This window comes from Amblyomma maculatum, chromosome 11 (genome assembly GCF_055883805.1).
Source record: "Amblyomma maculatum isolate TAMU_Amacu chromosome 11, ASM5588380v1, whole genome shotgun sequence".
Lineage (NCBI taxonomy): Eukaryota > Metazoa > Arthropoda > Arachnida > Ixodida > Ixodidae > Amblyomma > Amblyomma maculatum.
The window spans coordinates 97,448,439-97,466,166 of NC_139354.1; the positions used below are offsets into that span (position 1 = coordinate 97,448,439).

At 43.4% G+C, this 17,728-nt stretch overlaps 1 long non-coding RNA gene across 5 annotated transcripts; it reads left to right on the plus strand.

Moving 5' to 3' along the window:
- The first annotated feature begins 3,130 nt into the window (after positions 1-3,130).
- On the plus strand, positions 3,131-12,275 carry LOC146174462 (uncharacterized). 5 transcript variants are annotated; one of them, XR_014701777.1, is made up of 3 exons: positions 3,131-3,246; positions 7,976-8,154; positions 12,103-12,275. It is a non-coding gene; the product is annotated as an uncharacterized LOC146174462 (long non-coding RNA). The 5 variants fall into 5 exon arrangements; XR_014701775.1 differs by lacking the exon at positions 3,131-3,246 and adding an exon at positions 4,910-5,019; XR_014701776.1 differs by lacking the exon at positions 3,131-3,246 and adding an exon at positions 4,976-5,081.
- The last annotated feature ends 5,453 nt before the right edge of the window (positions 12,276-17,728 follow it).

A 17,728-nucleotide genomic window follows, 5' to 3' on the forward strand; every position in this document is an offset into this window, starting at 1 on the left:
AGTATAATGAAATAACTATGCACCATCATAATAAGCAGAGCTAAAAAACAGGACACAGAAAAGAACACAAAGACAAAGTGAGCACAGCCAAGCTCAAAAATTGTGCTATGGCCTGTTTTTTTTTTTTTTTTTGCTTCACAAGATGATGACCAACTATCGAGAAAATACCGTCTCAAGAATTTCATCAGAAATAACTAATAGTGCTTTGTAACTTGTGGTGAATTACATTTCCTGCATTTCACCGTACCAAGATAAGGCACAGGACAAAAGGCAGATGCATGCGGTTGTACTCGACGTTTGTTGAAAGCATTACAGCACCCATATAGCCCTCCGCCACCGACTCGTTCTCATCTATAATCTAAACAGAATAAGAGTGAGAATGCAGCCATATGCTGAATTAAAATATGTGCCTAAAAGCTAATCAAACAATCTCGCTGGATAACTTGAATTGCAATCAATAGTGCCTCTGTCGAAAAGACAACAAACAATGCAGTCAAGTTATTTTCTGAATACAGAGAGAGCTAAGCGCAGCAAAGAGGCACTCTCATTTCTGTTCGAAACCCTGCAATCATGCCTGGTATCTGGGAATTGTACAAACTTCCACTTTATACTGCGCACATCACTGACCATAGTAATCATATAGAGCAAAGGAGGTTAAAAAACAAAGGTGAGCTTGGCAACCTGTGTTCATTATATTTTTGTTGTCCTGTCCTTTACATTAAGGTTAGCATAATTGCAGCCCCACAGTTCACTTCTATGAAGTAGACTTTCTGCTCTTGCCTCGGTAGTGCGAACAGAACGACTATGCAAATAATATAGCGTCCTAATAATATAGTAATAATAATTATATAGTGACTGTGAAGCAAAGAAAAGGGTCAGCCAGCATGTGAAATGATTGAGTTTGATCAGGCCATATTTCAAGTTAGGGGCACAGATTTGTGATTTCAACACCCTAGAGGCATCATCTACCTGCATAGCAGAATTACGAGGTAATTTAAAAGCAGACAAATGTGTTATTATGAAGGTCAAGCCAACCTAATGACATACTTGCGGTAACAAGCTGACAATTTTTTTCTAAACTGAACTTCAAGGAATAGGAGAAACAGTGCAAGTGGGAATTGTGTAAGAAAGCATAACAGTAATATGCGTTGTGGGGCTAGTTGGTTCATACTCAGATAGGTTTTATGCGCACAAAAAGACGACACAAAAAGACAAGGGGGACAGGACGGAGCGCAGCGAAACACTCAAAAAAGGGCCCACTGTCGAAGAAAGGTATTCCAGTAATATGCGTTGTGGGGCTAGTTGGTTCATACTCAGATAGGTTTTATGCACACAAAAAGACGACACAAAAAGACAAGGGGGACAGGACGGAGCGATGCGCTCCGTCCTGTCCCCCTTGTCTTTTTGTGTCGTCTTTTTGTGCGCATAAAACCTATCTAAGAAAGCATAAGATCAATGAATGAACTAATGGCACACTACAGTTTCGAAATTTCTTCTTGCATTCATAACAAAGTGCTTGCTTGTTCATTCTGCATCGCAAGTTAATGGATAGCTCCACTTTTGCAAACATCGTGAAATCAGTAAGCTTGGGTAACTACAAGTGGTTAATACTATTAGCAGCTGTCAGTTGTTTGGCATAACTTAGTTTTCCAATGATACTCTCACGATGCACTGCAGTTTTTTTTTTTTTTTCCCAAAGCTGCCAGCAGGCAGGTAGTGGATTGCCAGACTTGTCAAGTATGATTGCAACCATGCAAAACAGCTTTCACAATGTTTCAGATTTTAGTAAGCGCTTAAGGCTCAATTTCCAACTTGGATCCACACAAGTGTGGCCTAAACGGTCAGCAGTTTTGATCTTCATTGCCCACCATGCACACTTGCTGCTGTTGCCCTGGGCACAGAGAATACACGAACATTACAAACCAATGAAGCTACAAAGGAATCGTTTTGATGCTGAACTCTTTTTTTTTTTCCGCCTTCAAGTAAACACTTCCGTGAAGTAATTCTACTTCAATAAGATATATAGCTATAAATAATTACGTACACTGCCTCCCGGCAGCGAATACAAAATTTCAAACGTACCAATGTTTTTTTTTTTTAATTTTTTTCTAAACAGTAGGTGCGATCTTCGCCGCTCCAAGCCCTAATTCCGAACACAGCTTCATGCACTTTCTTCCAGACGAGACAGCCACTCGAGGAAAGCTTCGAAATGGCTGCTTCCGCTTCACTGTGCCCTCCTCACATAAATTGCTGCGTGCCAATCCACAAACACAGGCGTTTCTCGCTTCGTTTTATGGATGAATGACGCACTTGGCCCATCGTACACGATACGCACACAGGCACGTAGAAACACGGCTTATTTATTTACAAACACGGGGGTTCCTCGCATCGGCTTATTAATGAATGGCACGCTTGTGGCCGATCGTACGAAACGTGCGCTCGCGCGCTGAAACACGGATTATCTACAAACACAGATGCTTCTCGCGTGGCATGCTTGAGGCTGATCGTACACGACCATAGCCTCATTTGACACGACATGCACACGCGCACGTACACAGCTTGTCACACGCCATGAAGCTTCTTGGTGTTCCGACGGCAAGACAGGTTGCTTCAGTTGTCACTTGCGACGTTGCACTCAGAGTATCACAAACGTTTACACATTTTATACGGGTGCGATCAAAAATCAGCTGACCGGGGATTGCCAAACCCACCGTAACAAGATTATCCCTCTCAATGCGCGCCGTCTGTAGCTTGCAGTTTAGTTCATAATTTTACCGCTGTCGGTTAGCGCTGCATACCATATACTAAAATAAAAGAAACAGAGTGAGAAATAGTAATTGTTTCTAATTTTGAACCCATTAGCTTTTAAATAATGTTAAAATATTGAGTAGTGTTAAAAAGGCGTAATATTATAAATAGTAAGCCATTGGAGAAGTTAATAAATAAAAAAAAAAGAAGAGTGAGTAAGAGACACTTAACGGCCACTTGGCGAACCGGTCACGAAAAATGTGGTCAAAAAATGGGCTTGCGACGTAGGTGGGCGCAACGGCCGCGGCAGCCGCGATACTCTCTGTGTACGCAGCTTTGCTGTTTGCAAATACACTGCTCGTAAGCTTGTATGCTTGTATGATGTACTTATACGGTTGAATCTGAAGATGGCCACTTTTCCCGGGCGCACGTCCAGCGTCTTCGGAGCAAAGTAACGACGTAAGGACGAGCGCGGTGCTGTCATCACTAGCAAAGCCGGTGAGTATTTTGCCCGTTGGTTTGATTTTCCGCTCGCATTCCATTCTTGCTGGGCTCTAAGGTACTGGACGCAAAAATGAAAAAGCGAATCTGACACAGCGCATTGTACAAATGTGGAAATTACAGACTTTGGATCGCGCGTCGCGGAGTGAAATGCACGTGCAATTTCTCGAGCGACCGTTGTGGGCTACATTGAATGAGCAGGGATTGATTTTGACAGCGTATGAAGAATAAAAACGGAGAGGGCCACAGCTAGTTTACAGCGCGTATCTATTTATGCAGGAACATGAGTTGTTGCTTCGCGCTTCTTGAGAGACCCCCAGTGAGCGATTCTGAACACCGCGTTGACGATAGCCACATATAAACCGCAAACGCGTACAACTCGGCGGCTTGTGAGGGCTCGTACTGAGAAGCAGCGTGCTAAATTCGACTCGATATAAGGTGAGGACGAAATATTTTGTCAGGACGTGAACTCATTTTCTTTATTTTGAAAGAATTTTGAGTCGGCTACCTCCGCAATGATTTTATGGAAGCAGTAGGTTTTCAATACAACTGCAGCTGGCACCAGCTGGCACTTGGTAACCGCGGTTACCAGAACTTTGTGTTTTATTTACTGCTAACATATTTCAGAATTCGTATGTTTATAATTGGAAAAATTATCCTAATAATCGTAGTAATTTCATTCATAGTATGCACCTTAGCATTGGCACGTGGCTGTGTACTATAAACTGACGGGTGCACCCTCGTGGTAATGATTTGTTGCTACACTACGTATATATTTATTTGCAAACACTGAAACATGGAATTCTGGACTATGGGCAGGTTTACACGAGGCATTATACGTAGAAAATAACGGTAGGTGAGAAAAAGGATTATGACAAAAGCCTGAACCAAATAGCACAAAATTTAATTATGCGTTCACCTTTGGAGATTAATTTATTTTAAGACTGTGCCAAACTAACATTAGTGTAGTGTGCTGGTTCCAGTTAACAAACTATTAGATTTTGCTAATCTCAAGAAAGTGGCGTTTAGAGCGTAGAAAACTACTTAAGCAACTGCGGTAAGGTCTCGACAAATGCCATGCACATACAGGGTGGCTGCACAGTTTAAAAGATGACTGAACAGGGGTAGAAGGGGACCCTCAGATCTTAACCCAAGCCAACGTTTCGACAAGTGGATTTGTCTTCGTCTAGCTGCCCAAATGAAGACAAGTCCTCTTTATAGAACTGTGGCTCGACTTGCAAACTAAGGCTTCCTCTCAACCTTCGTTCGGTGCTCTGGCACATACAGGGATACAAAAGAAAAAATTCACAGTTCAGAGTTTAATGCGGGGAAACAAGTTTAAGGCCATGCGGCACATTAGTAGTACGCCACGCAGCAGCCTGAAAATGTCTTGTAATAACCTCTGTGTGAATGTGAAATTTGAATTTCCTTGTAGGGAGCCAGTACTAATGCTTTTAACTATCTTGCTTGAGGTTAATTTTCTTTATCGACCCAGCATGTTGTCTCTCTGCCATACTGATATTGCTGCAGGACTAGAAAAACTTTATTGCCATATGAAATATACCTTTAGGTGCAGCTATTGCCTTGTTTAGTTTTATTTCATCTGACATAAAGGCAAAAAAATGCACCAATTTTACCATACATCTTCATGCAGGTGTTGAAACTTGGCATCTGATGGAGTCCGTCTCCCAAGCTTCATAGCTGGATCTTTGTGCAACAAAGACTGCAGGCATGGTTCAAGCTGGAAGCTGCACCTTCCAGCCATTCAAGGTCTGCACTGCATGGATGCTACTTTCATTTCTGGGCACATCGCTACTCCAGTCTGTAACATGGTACAGTGCCAGCTGACCTGACAGTGCTGTTTTGCTGGGTCATTGTTATTTGTACAGGTGTGTTATTGTGAGCCTCAATTGCATCATGCATGTTTACTGAATTAATATAGACATACTCATGTTACTTTTGTTAGGGCCATCAGCATGCTTAACCCGAATGCTCAACAGCGTGCCCTAAACTGACGTAGGCATTGCAAAGTGTTGGCCACTGGAGCTGAGACAAGGCCTCAGCATATTTGTGGTGGCTGACGACAGCTGGAGTGCAGTTTGATACAAGTTGTTTTCGACTTTCTGAGGGAGTGCACTCTTGACAAGGCTGTAACGCTGCAACTGCATTTTGCTCATGTCTGCAGCCGAACATGTTACAGTTTGCTTATCTAGTCAACCTTACATGCTGTGTGTGACTGCTCGTGCTCCCTTTTTTTTCCTGCTTGAAACAAAGTTTAGGAAAGGAGGAGCGAATGTGGATTCATGATGTTTATAAAGTTGAATGACAAATACATATGCTGGCTACAGTTCAGCTTTTTGAGGCCAAACTTCTTTATTCTCAGGTTCATGACTTCATGAGCTTTGATTCTAAACCTGAAATGTGCATGAGCAGTCACACATCATGTCAAATTGCTAAGCAAACTTCGTGTTTTCTGTGTGCGCATGTAATTTTCTTAGTGTGTAATTTTCATCTGAATACTCAGTACACTACAGAATGCTTGCACGTTTGGTGTTTTTCATGTAAGTTATTTATTGAAACTAAGGGGAAATAGTCTCTTCCCGAATAGTACATATCAAAGGTGAAACTATAGCCTAACAGAAAAACACACTCACATGGAAGGCAACAAGACACAAGGTTGACCAACAACTCATCCTTATTCCAGGGCGCAGACGAATATAAACGTGAAAGGGAGAGGGAATGTGGGGCATTATTAACACAAAAAAATGACGTGCGTGAGATTAAAAGCTAAAACCAATGTGAGGAAATGCGGCTGAAACACCAGCGCCGCAATAACAAAAGGGGGGGCGGTGGGTGGAACGGTGATGGCTGGAGATACCAATGAGAGCCAACTTAGTCAAGCACTAGGGTGCTAAAAACTTGTACAACTGTCCGAGGTATTTCTTCTTTTCGACGAGTGCCACAAGACAGTGCTGATGAAGATCCCCGTAGTCATTAATTGCCACCGCTTCCAGCGCTGCCTGCATTCACTGCACATTCTTGTTGTGGGCTCCCAATGCTTGCAGTGTTGAGACAAATGCCCCCCTCCCGAGAAGCATTGTTGGAATACCTTGCGTGCTTCTTTGCTCGTTCATTATAGCACCTACCAATCTGTTTTATGTACACTTTACCACACTAGATGGGAAACCTGAAGCCAACACCACTTCACAACCACGCATATCGCACTTTGGCACCTTTTCAATATTATTAACCTTTGAGCACATTAAAACGCTTAGGGGGGCATACATCTCAGCACTGCAAGCATTGCAAGCCCACAGGATCTGCCCACTGGTGCACGAGCTGACCTGCTTGGCTAGGAAGAGCACCCAGGTAACTCAAAACGTGCTGGAAGCAGTGGAAATTAATGACTATTAGCATGGCCTCTGTGGCACCTACTGAAGAAGAGCAGAAATGTCTTGGACAGTCCTACAAGCTTTTAGTGCCCTAGTGTTTGACTAAGTTGGTTTTCTTGTTTGTGCTTCTAGCCGCCCCAACCTCTCCCCCCCCCTTTTTTTTGTTGTCGTCGATTGTGTTTAGCCACATTTCTTCACGCATTGGTTTTAGATTTAATCTCTTCCAGGTTGGCCTTTTACAGCACCCATGTTCATACATTTTCTTCTTTATATTCTGCTCTTATCCTGCGGCATTGACTTCATTTATTTCATTGTAACAACTGAGTGCATTTTTCGTGTTAACGCCCTTCACTTCTTTACCCTCTTCCTTTTGCTTTCATATTCTTCTGCATCCTTGAACAAAGATTAGTTGTTAGTCAGCCTCATGTACTTTCGTATTCCTTGTGTCTTTTTCTGTTAGGCTATAGCTTCAACTTTGACATGAAACAACTAGCTCAGATCTAGATCATCCTGAAGTAGTAAATGTTCTGGCTAAAGATTTCATAATACTCAGATATTTCGAGCTTAGTTTTTAAAAGCTTAAAGATGACACCTTGAACTGAAAAAAAAAAGAACTAAATCGATAATGAATGAATTTTTAGTGACAAGTTCTTCATGCATAATATAGAAATACAGCTCATATACATTTTTTTTTCAGAAATTTTAAAGGTTTTTATTATTTTTATGGACACTTAACTCCCTGACAACTTTCTTGTGTTTGACAGCGAAGGCTACACAAGAAAGGGAATGAGTCCAGCCTTTGTCTCCATGCCACTGACAGTGGGTTGTTCAGGGGAGGGGTGATGAGGGGAGGTTGAAAGGATGGTGCGGGTTTTTTGCTGTCCCGACAGTATGGGGGCAAAAGCCTATTTCTTTCCCTTTCTTGTGTAGCCTTCACTGCATAGCCACTGAGTTTTCCATGAATACAGTCGTACAGTGGTCAGAAAAATTCAAAAGGCTATCACATGATAGGATCTTTAACCCTTAGATAGGGAAATGGCTTTAGACTGTAGTAAATGCTGCAAATTATAAAAAAAAAACATTGAGAGGGTCAAGCATCCAGATGCATTCACCATGGAATGGCCATAAAGAAAGGATGTGTTATTATTGTGGTTACTGCACTGTTCTGTCAGAATAATCTCGGGTTCTTCCTGTATGCATTGTAAGTGCACATTATTAGCTATGCCTATAGAAAAGCTGCTACATTATGAACCCACTGTGCATGGCATTTTCAAGCTATTAAGTTTTCTGTATCATTCTTGCAATGTGCCTGAGAGCCACCTTTATAACTGCAGGTGTGGTTATGGCTGGGCTGCTTGTGCCACTCAACACCGATTTGGTCCTGGAAATTGCTGGAACACCTTGGATGCGTGAAAGAGCTGCTGTCCAGAGCCTAACTGCGGAAGCCTGTTGCTACATTGCAGGCTCAACTACCATGGAGCACACCATGCCATTTTAGTCGACATATTCAAAAGTAAGTGAACTTTCCCAGTAGAAATTCTATTATACTGAATATATTTTCAGTATTTTAGGATATGTACTTAGTACTTAGATCATCTTAGCATGAGCCACTTTGGTGCTTTAAACCCCATGAACCAAGCAAGGCTGAATTTGAGAAAGATGGCTTCAGGGTATGAAAGAGCACTGAAGAAGGGTAGAGGAGAAGCCTCAGTTTGCAAGCTGAGCCAGTGTTGTGACAAGGGGACTTGTCCTTGTCTGGGTAGCACCATCATAACTAGCAGGGTTTAAATGCACTTTTGCCTCAGAAGAACGAAAGCTAGGGAGGGAGAAGAAAGAAGCAGGGCAAGGAGTGAAAGAATGTTTCCTCGGGGTATGAATTTGAGCCTGGAACCGGTGAACCCTGTGACCTGGAAACGAAAATAAAAAGTGGCAGTAGCAGAAAAAGGTATAATTTAAGGTAGATAATGACTCAGCATTTAAAGCAGGTTTAAGGGGTACTCAACTTCTGACTTTTTTTTGGGGGGGGGGGGAGGATGTTTTCGTAGTCCGGTTTGAGCGAAGGACCTGCAAATGCTCCCTTCGTCTGATGCGTGCATTTGAGTGCATTGAGACAATTCAGTAAAAGCTTGGTAGGGTAGTCAAGGAAACAAAAAGATAGTGTGGCTAGATATTGTTAATTTTCGAAAGGAGCAAGAGAAAGTCACTGCTTGCAATGGAAGTCGGCATCGCAGTCCCGAGTCCCATCGTTCCGTGCGGTGTGCGCCACCAGCAACGACAGGCATTGGCATTGCCATTGCATGACACCTCCAGAGATTGTTGCCTCATGCTGTTGCGCCTGTATGCACAAAAGCATCGCTGCCGCTCGGCGATGCCTCCGCTCGCCACTTCGCTGTAAGCGGGTCAAGCTCTTCGTGCACTTCGAGTAATGCGGCTTAAAATGAATGCGTTTGGGTCGGGACCGAAAGATATTTCGAATAAAACGATATCGTTATAATGAGGGATTACTGTAGTGCAAATGTCTCGAAAGGAAAATTACAATTCCTTACATACATTCCCTCTGCACTATAGCTAGTAGGGACAACACTCCCATAAAGCATTAATTGTACAGTTTATTCTCAGCATGTGTAAAATCCACTACCCCCCCCCCCCCCAGACAACAGCAAAGCTGCAAGTGTTTTTCTAAACACGTTTCCTTGTCACCACTGCTTTGGCTCCACAATCCTTTTCTTCAGATAATGTCTCGCAAGGCAGGTGTAGTCTACTCTGATTCGCTTTTTTTCTATTGTCCTCTTCTGGAAAGCTCAGTATTCCCCTGTGGCCATATATCTTGTTAGATCTCTTTACGATGCCTGTCTGTACCCTTTCAAGAAACAGGTGTCATAATCCAACCTGCTTCAGGTGGTTATCTTGTAGCTTATCCTGCTGCTGCCAATCTTTATTTTCGTGTTAGGTCACCTTGTCACAGGTTGCAGGCTCATAGAAATTGATACCCAAGGAAATATTCTTTCACTCCTAGCCCTGCTTCAAGCTTGCATCTGTACAAGACATGGCAGAACAGAATTTGTCAAGGTACATGGGTGCCTTCAAACGTTATTAGCACTGACTTGGTCTTTCTCATCATTCAAGTGGAAAGGATCGTCGCATGCCGCAGTTGAAGAGTTTATAAATGTTCGGTTTCCGAAAGACCTTTTCCAGTTTCGTGAATTACGTCCCGGTACGAATTCACGGGGGCTATCATGCAAGATTGGATGATATGAGTTTTGGCTTGAATGAATAACGAGGTAACTGCTGCTACCTTTTGCGCAGTGAATTCATTGGTGGTCTTCAGAAGGATGACATTCTGGTGGTACTTGATTTTCAAAGTTCTTTCTAGCCCTCCCTCTTCCCTACCTGGCTTTTGTACAGAAGCAAGGGTGCATTTAAACCCTGCAATAATGATTGAACTGCCCAGATGAGAAGTTCTCTTGTCAAAATATTGGCTCAGCTTGCAAACTCCAACTTGCCCTAGACCCTTCTTCACAGCTCTTTTATAAACCAACCAGCCTACTTACTTTAGCTTGCGTAGCCATATACTATAAAAAAAGATGTTCACTCTGTCAAGCAACAATAAATTGTGGATTGAGGTGAAGATGTTTCTGACATAGAGTGCTGCACCACTGTCAGGCTAAGTTAATGTACACCTTCTTTTGACCCTATGCAGCATTTTTGAACATCAGCTTCTGCTTAGTGCATGATATGGAATTTTGTAGGCTGTGCACCAGCCTTAACTTTGCATAACTTTGAGTGTCTGCTGCAATAGTCTAATGTGACTAGTGGTGGTGATCCACTTGGTCTGCAGCAGCCTCAGTTGTAATGCCCCACCTTGCATTGACCAAGGGGCGGCACCTAATGTCTGCTGGCTGTCTTGCCCGTGTGTGCAAACTGTTCAGCTATGGTATACAAAAGCACATAGAAAGTTCTGTTGAATTAAAACAAACATGGAATGCATGTTTGAAATGAACAATACCAAATAAAGAGGCAGAAGTGAACTGTTTTGTGACTATTTCAGCAACCCTTTGGCCTTCAGTTATGACCAATACAATAGTTAAGCAATTAAACATACTTATGCAAAAAATATGGTACACTGCATTTTCTACCTGTTATATCACGAGATGTAAGTTTGGTTTGGCTCTTTAGGTTTAATGTCCCAAAGTGGCTAAGGCTATGAGAGACACCATAGTGGCGGGTTCAGGAAATTTCGACCACCTGGGGCTCTTTAATGTGCACTGATATCGGACAGTACAGGGGCACCTTGCTTTTTCCATCCATCAAGAAGCGGCTGCTATGGCCCAGATATAAATATAAAGTGCTAACCGCATGAGTGACACTTCACGGCGCGACTTTGGGGAAAGGCCACGGCGCTGCTCTAGATCAGCCGTCGTCAAACTGTTCTCTCTCACTCCTTCCGCGCGTGGCTCGAAAAACGTCGCGCATCAAAATGCCGAGGTTGGTGCGATAGTCTTTGGGGAAGGACCAGTGAAATTGGAGTTCGATGTACGACGCAGCTTCCCTATACTTTTGCATGGAGTTTTCAAGGGGATATTCCACGAGTTTGATGGAACCATAATTCGAATTATCCTGGTTCAGCTCTAGTCATTATCTGCGAGTACTTGCCAAATCTACCCTATCCCATCATATTTTTCGTTATTCTCCTTTCGTTGTCTAGATCTGTTCTTACTGCCTGTCCTAAGTATATATATTCTTGCTAATTTTAGTACTTCGCTACCTATTGGTAAACTGCTATTCCTTTCCGAGGCTGTTAAACATTACTTCTGTCTCCTGCGTGTTGATCTTTAGACCTACCTTTCTGTTTCTCCTGCCTAAGTCATCAATAATTTTTTGCAGTGGGTTAAAATGTTAAGCATGGAGGTTGAAAGCAATGTGCAGTTTCTCAAAGCGAAATAAACTCAGGACTACAGAAATTGAGAGCTTGTTCGAGAGGTAGAAAGCGAGAGAGTGTTTACAGTTTACTAGGTTCGTTGACGCCGGCATCTTTGAAACTCGAAACTTGGGCTGGGCATCTATGCAAAGCATCTACCAAGCGAGCTGCGCAGTGCTGCGAGGAGCAAAATTCTTTCAGCAGCATGCACACCGGTGCCAGCATGTTGCCTCTCCCCCATCTCCTCTGCAGGCCATGGTGTGGCTTATCAAGTGCATGCCTTTTAGAGGCTAAGTTATAGCCTTGACTCAAATTTGTGTGACCTGCTATCAAACGTCTCCCCCCATCTCAAGGGGTCCAATGGCTGAAAACCACTGTTCTAACATGCACAGTGCTACAGGGCTGTGTCAAAATGGAACTGCCATGTTTCATTTTGCTATTTTTGTGTAGTACCACTTGCATAGCCATATGCAAGATCTATTTGTGTATGGCATGGGCTGATGAAGGAGAATTGAAAAGATACATGTGCTTTCTTTTTTTCAGATTGTCTGATGCAGTACATAGCAAAACATCCGAAAACAGATGTGCCTGATGAAGTACAAATTTAGTCATGCCGCCAACATCTGTGGCGCTTCTTCATTGAGGCCAGCCGGCAAGGACATCGCAGGAAAATCTCAGTTGCCGATGATTCCAATAAAGCTGGAATCTGAGTTCGACTTTCTGTATGCTGCTTATTCAGGGCGTGCTTCAGTAGGTGAGCCATTTTTGCTGCTACCTGGATGCACAGAAGCTGTAAGCTTGCATGCTCAGTATATCACTTAGCAGATTAGCAAATACAGCATCGACTCCTTAGCCATCAGGGAAAATAGGGGCACTACCAGTATTCTGTATTTTCTTCACCAATGAACTGTAACTATATGTGGTACACAAGATGACACACAATTCAGTGTGCTGTACCACGGCCGGTCTCGAGGGAGAGCGCGCTTCTCTTCCCTTACGGCCTCACCTAGTGGGGTCTGTTTTGACCTCCCGCCGCACCTCGGTGGGGTCGCCACCGCCCCACAGCTGTGCCTCTGCTACCGCCGTTCATGCGCAAAGGAAACGCACTCGCTCTTTGTCCAGCCCGCGTCAGATGCAACCAGCAGGCCCTGACATTTCACTCGTTTGGTTTATAAAAAGATGCCATAATCAGCATCTAAGATTTATCATGTACGAGGAATAAAATATAGTCAACACCCCTTGTCCTTCAACGAAGGACAAGCGGTGTTGACTATAATTCTTGTCCTCGTAGAAGAGTGTACATGAGGCTGCTTCTTTAGCTAGTTTCAAGATAGTGCAAGCGTCACACCCGAAGTCACCGATTGACTTATCAATGTATTCATCGACGTAAGCTAAACCTGAATATGTGACAGTGGGTAATGGGATGACAGGAGGTGCCACCACAATTCGTTCATTTCTTCGGTTACTGATTGCGGCCAAGCAGAAATGATTTCTTCGGCATCGACGAAAGCTGCCTTGATTTTGCTCCAAGATGAAACTTCCGTCTTGACAACGTGGTCAAGTGCCGCTGTTACGGCCCTTGCGTCTAGCATCTCGTTCTTTCCGCACATTAGCCTTACTTTCCCTAAGAGAGCCTCAATGGGGTCGCTATCGAGTTTCCTGGTGAGGGCGGAGCCAACACCATTCCCCAGGAGGTATTCTAAATCTTGTACAGTAGACTCGTGATGAACAGAATTCCTAGAAACATTTCCTCAGTGAAAGTTCCCTTCTTTAATGCTTTAGAAGTTTCTTGGGTGCTTTATAAGCAAGTGAACTCGTTTGTCAGCCACTGCAATTGAGTATCACCAGCTGCGTCATTTATTAGCCTCTTTTTACCGCTTACAGCACAAGTGGTGTAATGAATATCAAACCATTCCTTTGTTTTTATAAGCATAATATGTAAAATTACCTTAAAACAGCATTTTAAAATGATGTTTAAATACAACACATTTCCTAATATATAAATTATAGTAACATAAAAAACTCAACCTTAGAGTCTACTTTGACTGTTATGCTAATACTTTATATCATGCTAGCATTATGCAACTCACATTACATTTTTATGAAATTATTTCCATCTTCGGTGCTATATATGGATGGTTTCGCATCTAGCGCTGAAAGACTGTTTTGCTGTTGCAGAGGAGTTGCTGTAATGTTAGCCTTGAAGAAGCTTCAATGTGATCACTACTGATTTTTTTTTTGCATTTTTGTGCAGGCTTGGAAAAAATTCGGATTGAAATGGGCAAAAGTAGCTAACATGCCGCAATGTATGTCGTATATGCTTCCGTGCGTCCGCTGAGCGACAATGTTTTTTATATAAAGACTGTTCACGTGTATAGTACACTGACGATAGTACACTGACGACATGCCGCTGCAGCATCTATTCCGTGTTCTTTCATTTTGGGGCTGCACTCATCATGAAACCTGCGAGCGACAACATGAAACCAGGCAGAAGCCACCCGGCGCCGCTGAAGCAGATGCGGAGCGAACAGTGAGCAGGTCACGTGCCTTGCAGCGGTGGAGAGCGTAACTCGAGGAAAAACGTTCCCATTGCTCCCGCGGCTATTGAGGATGCCGGAAGAAAGAGCGCACTCTCTCCATCGAGACCGGCCGTGGCTGTACATACCTACCTTGCTATCCACCATGCACACCATAACGACCATGTGCACCATAACGACCATGCGCACCATAATGACCATGCACACCATAACGACCATGCCCACCATAATGACCATGCCCACCATAACGACCATGCCCACCATAACGACCATGCGCACCATAACGACCATGCGCACCATAATGACCATGCACACCATAACGACCATGCCCCCCATAATGACCATGCCCACCATAACGACCATGCCCACCATAACGACCATGCACACCATAACCATGCCCACCATAACGACCATATGCCCACTACCATAATCCACCTTTATCATGGTTCCATCATAACCACCATGAGAAAAATTTCCGACAGGGTATATATATATATATATATATATATATATATATATATATATATATATATATATATATATATATATATATATATATATACGGGAGGTCCTGAAACATCAGCACTATTCGCCCCCTATTGTAGGTGATGCCATCCGAAAAGCGGGAATAATTGATCGCCTTGAAACATTTGAGGAAGGCCGGCCGGCAGCACAAAATGAACACCGCTCAACTCTGATCTTAACTTTCGCAAACAACCTTCTGAACATCAACTGAATACTAAAAAAAGTTTAACATCATCAAACAAAGTGATCGCATCTCAAAAATTTTTCCTGTGGTTCCGCGGGTTATGAATACTGCATGTATTGATACCTTTTATACATTGTATGTAAGTGTTGCATAATGTTTTTTTTTTTATTTTATATACACCAGAGGTGTGTGCTGTTGTCAGCTGTTGTCTGTTTTGGGAGCCAAGGCCCACTTAGGCTTGTCGCCTTTTTCCTTGGCTTCCCCTTTCTTGTAAAAAAACAAAATAAACTCCAGCTCCACCTCCAACATACAGGCGACCAAAAAAAATTACAAAATTATGCAGTACACTTTACTGTCGATAAACCAGATCCTGTGGGTTTTATGCCGTGCAAAAAGAATAGATGTCATGTTTTCAAACACATGCAAACGACCACGGCAAAGAGCACACACTGATTTTAAACAATCCACTCGCGGAAATTTGAATTGTGACTCCAGGAACGTGGTATACATGCTGGAGCGTGGCGAGTGTCAAATGCAATACATAGCACAGACCGAAAACCCCTTCTGAATTCGATTCAACAACCATTGCGCGCACAATAAATCTCTCCCCCACCTTCCCCTGTTCAAACACCTGCGACAAAAAAGTCACGTATTCAGCAAACTTAAAGTTATCCTGCTCCAGAGCGGCTTACATAGCAACCGCGAACGGGAACAACGAGAATCGCACTTTATATTTAAACTTAATGCCCTGCAGTTCAGTTCAGTTCAGTTGTTCAGTCGTGTCCGACTCTTCGTGACCCTATGGACCATTTCACGCCACGCTTTCCGGTCTCTCACTATCTTCCTAACATCACATAACTTCATCTGCAGTGCCTCGAGGATGCCATCTAATCATCGCGTTCACTGCCTAGAATTTCCCCGGTGATCCTCAACCTTTCCCAACATCAAATCTTTCTCCAGCGACTCCCTCTTCTCATCAGATGACCAAAGTAGCTGAGTTTTAACTTTAGAATTTGACCCTCCAATGAGCAGTCAGGGTTTATGGTCGACAATATCGACTGATTTGATCTTCTGGCAGTCCAAGGAACTCTCAAGAGTCTTCGCCAGCACCACAATTCAAACGCATCAATTCTTCGGCGGTCAGCCTTTTCACAGTCCAACTCTCGCATCCATACATCACAACTGGAAAAACCATAGCTCGAGTTATACGGATCTTGGTTGGCAGACTAATGTCTCTGCTCTTTACTAGGCGGTCAAGGCTTACCATTGCTCCCTTTCCCAGAAGCAGGCGTCTCCTAATTTCATGGCTGCAGTCTCTTTCCGAGGTAATATTGGAGCTCAATAAGAGAAAATCTGTCACAGCTTCCACTTCTTGTCCATTGATGCTCCAGGACTTGACAGGGCAAGACGCCATGATCTTTGTCTTTTTGATGTTCAGTTTAAGCCCAAACTTCTCACTCTCTTCTTGTACGCGCATCAAAAGTCTCTTGAGTTCCACTTCACTTTCTGCCATATAAGTGGTATCATCCGCATATCTAAGGTTGTTGATACGTTTTCCAGCAATCTTCACTCCATATGAAGACTCGTCCAGACCGGCCTTCCTCATGATGCACTCTGCATATAGGTTAGATAGGCAGGGCGACAGTATGCAGCCTTGCCTCACTCCTTTCTCAATCGGAAACCAATCGGTAAGACCATGCCCAGTTCTGACTGTGGCCTCTTGTCCTTTATACAGGTTCCTGAGGAGACAGATGAGGTGAATTAGAACTCCCATCTCTTGGAGAGCTTGCCACAATCTGCTGTGATCTACGCAGTCAAACGCTTTCGCATAATCAATAAAGCAGAAGTAGATGGATTTCTGGAACTCTCTTGCTTTTTCCATGATCCAGCGGAGGTTGGCAATTTGGTCTCTAGTTCGTCTGCCCTTGCGAAACCCAGCTTGCATGTCCGGAAGCTCCCGATCCACATACTGCTGCAGCCTACCTTGGAGGATTTTCAACATCACCTTGCTAGCATGCGAAATAAGTGCGATCGTGCGGTAGTTGGAACAATCTTTGGCACTGCCTTTCTTTGGAATGGGAATGTAAACTGACCTCCTCCAATCCTGTGGCCACTGCAGGGTTGTCCAAATCTTCTGACATAATGTATGCAGAATGCTAACAGCGTCATGGTTGAGGTTTTGAAGCAACTCAGCTGGAATGCCATCACTTCCGCTGGCTTTCTTCTTAGCAAGACTGGCTAAGGCCCATTCAACTTCACTCTTCCGGATGCCCGGCTCGAGATCAGTAATCACAACCGTCTTATGTTGGGTTTGCACATTCGGGTCCTTCTTGTACAGTTCTTCTGTGTGTTCCTGCCACCTCTTCTTTATCTCTGAGGCTTCCGTGAGGTCCTTGCCTCGTTTGTCCTTTATCACGCCCAGCTTAGCACAGAAGCTTCCTTTGATATCTTTGATTGTCTTATACAGAGCTCTCGTGTTCCTTATTTGGCTGTTGTCCTCAACTGCTTGGCACTGTATGTTCAGGAAGGCATTCTTATCTCTCCTTGCTATTTTCTGAAAATCCGCATTGAGAACCTTGTATCTTTCTCTTTCCCCTATAACTTTTGCCGTCCTCCTTTCCTCAGCTATTTGCAAAGCCTCTTCAGATAACCAGTTTGCTTTCTTGCATTTCTTTTGCTTTGGAACTACCTTAGTACCAACTTCTTGTGTTATATCACGAACATCAGTCCACATCTCTTCGGGCTCTCTGTCTTCTAGATCTAATTCTTGAAATCGATTGCTCACTTCCACAGCATATTCTAATGGAATTTGATCCAGATCATACCTGAAAGGCCTTCTAGTTTTCTGAGTTTTCCTCAATCGAAGCTTAATTTTGGCAACAAGAAGCTGATGATCGGTGCCACAATCGGCCCCAGGCCATGT